At 39.2% G+C, this 2,711-nt stretch overlaps 1 pseudogene; it reads left to right on the top strand.

Annotated features, from left to right (window-relative positions):
• The first annotated feature begins 400 nt into the window (after window positions 1–400).
• Window positions 401–1,423, top strand: LOC124988668 (ceroid-lipofuscinosis neuronal protein 5-like; annotated as a pseudogene).
• Window positions 1,424–2,711: the final 1,288 nt, after the last annotated feature.

The following is a 2,711-nucleotide window of genomic DNA, read 5'->3' as shown; positions in this document are numbered from 1 at the left end:
CTAATAAGTGGATGATGACACATAATGGGGGGTGGGAAGGGTTAGTGTTGGGGTTGGAGTTGGGTTTAGGGAGGGAGGCAGGAATGGAGGAAGGAAGGACTATATAGATGGAGGGGAGGGGTGGGAGGGGAGGGGGGGAAGGGAAAAAATGGCAGAATGAATCAAACAACATTACCCTATGTAAATTTATGATTACACAAATGGTATGCCTTTACGCCATGTACAGAGAAACAACATGTATCCCATTTGTTTACAATAAAAAAAAAAAAAAAAAAAAAAGAAATACGACACGTTGGGGGATGGAGGACAGGGGAGCTCTGGGTCTTGGCTAACCTTGCTTTGGCTGACCTTGACCCTGAATTGACCATGGGACTCAGGCAGCCCCTTCTGATGGCACTGGCCAATGTCCTACAAATGCTTTTCCTTCCTCCTTGAACCAGATGCTTATTGTCAAGCTAGGTACACTTTCTGTTTTACTGGCTTGGTGATCCCAGTTATGAAGTGTGAAGTTTTTCGATTACAAGCCCTCATGTGAAAATTTAAATACGAAAACCTCCTGGGATATTTGATAATTATACCTGATGCTATTGGATTCAGAAGTAACTGGTCCTAAACTACTGGCAAGAACTACACAACGGAAAGGTAGGAACTTTCTAGCTTGAGACAACTATACATTTCTCCATCTCCCACCTGAAACGCATGTTCCTTTCTGGTGTAATCAAGGAGTGCCTGCTTTTTTGGAAGGAATTGATGATGTCCATTGGAAGGAAAATGGGATGTTAGTTCTAGTCAACCATATCAGGAAGCACATTTAATAAAATGGCAAAATGGGTGACACAGGACTATAAAACAGGGATTTACTAAGAAGCATGGGGGCTGGGGAGATAGCTCAGTTGGTAGAGTGCTTGCCTTGCAAGCACAAGGCCCTGGGTTCAATCCCCAGCACCACCAAAAAAAAAAAAAAAAAAAAAAAAAAAGCATGGGCTGTCCGAGTACCTGCCCTGGAAAAGGGGCAGAGAGATGTTTTTACTCCTAGGACTTGTGTTAAGGACATAGGAGAAGTTGGCTCAACTTGGAGTGAAGTTCAAGAAGACGGAAGCCAACTATACAAAAATATTTCTCTATAGTGGAACACCTACTTATCTGGGAAACAAAATATCTGTTTTGGGGTCAACAAGGAGCGAGACTCTTGCTTTAGCCATAAAGATTTATTACCCCTTCAAACCACATTAATCAATTAAAGAATTTATGTTGAGTCTGTTGCAAATTTTTGAGTCAGTGTTTATGTGCAGACAGTTCTATTTGTTTTATAATTTTGAATATTGGTTTCAAACCTATGAAATTTCCTTTTATTAAAATCACATATGAAGAAATCTCTTTACCTTACAGACACAAGAACAATTCCCAGTTTAAAAAACCTTGATTCGATCATGCTTTTTTTCCTCCAACCATCAGCATCTCTGTTTTCCAGGGGGTAATTTTACATTTGTGGATTTTTTTTTAGCCCTTTTTTTTTTTTTTTTTTTTTCTTTTGGTGGTGCTGGGGATTTTTTCTTTTGGCAAGCCCTCTACTAACTGAGTTATATCCCCAGCCTGTTTAGCCTTTTTTTCTTGAGGTAAAAAGGTCAAATACATATTGGCAGAATCACTGCACATGAACAGCTTAGAACTTTTCTCCTGGAGAGCAGAAACCCTTATTATGTTGGGCAAAGTGAGCACATTAAGTTTTCTTAATTTCAATTTCCAAGACTTTGTTAATATGAAGAATTATGATTCATATCAGATACGTGGGTTCTTTGGTCCCAATAGTGACATATTCACGATAGGTACTACTTCTTCTGGTATGGTAGTTGCTTTTTCGTTTAAGTACTTGCTGGCAGTTAAGACTGTACAGCTTTTACATCTTTTGCCAGATCTGATAGTCTGACTGTGCTTCATTCACCTCACTTTAAAGACTTATTTAGATACCAGAGTTGGAGGGGTTGTATGTTTAGATGTGATAAATAACAGTGTTAAAGACCAAATTTTCTGGCTAGCATTTTAGAACTAGCTAAGCTTTTCTGATTCAATCAACTTAACATATCCAGACCTTAGTCTCTTATCTCTAAGATTACTCATCTGTCAGAATTGTCGTAAAGACAAAAGTCCCATATGCTTGGCATAATGTCACAATGAATGGTAGCTATAATGATTATTCAAAGGACAAAGTGTTCTCCTTGATCTTGCCTTTCATGCCAGCCATTCCTGGGTTTTTTAATCACTTAGACTTTGAGAAGATGCTATAGTGCTTCAGCAGTCCTTCAAACATCTGGGGCATGGAAGTTTCTGATTACAGACATGTCCGGGTGAAGAGGTACATTTGGCCTCCTTCCCTGCCTCCTGTAGTTCTCCCTTCTACTAGGGCTGCCAGTGCAGATGATGGAGTAGAGATCAGAGAAAACAACCCATTAAATATAAAAATGTACCAATTATATTATTCAGTTTCAGTTAACACATGAGTACTTCTGAGAGATTAGTACATTATCATTGAGCATTCATAAAAAGCCTAATCCCTGATAACTACTTATCTGACCCAATGAGTAAATTGGGGCTTAGAGAGGTTAACTTATGGAGTCAGATTTTGAACTCAGGTTCTGCTGACTGGGATGCACTATACAAAATTTTCAGCACTACTCAAAGTACGGTCCTTGGACCAGTGCCTGTACACAAAA

Source organism: Sciurus carolinensis, chromosome 1 (genome assembly GCF_902686445.1).
Source record: "Sciurus carolinensis chromosome 1, mSciCar1.2, whole genome shotgun sequence".
Taxonomy (NCBI): Eukaryota; Metazoa; Chordata; class Mammalia; order Rodentia; family Sciuridae; genus Sciurus; species Sciurus carolinensis.
The sequence above is the reverse complement of the archived record's forward strand: the minus strand, read 5'-3'. Positions and strand labels throughout refer to the sequence as shown.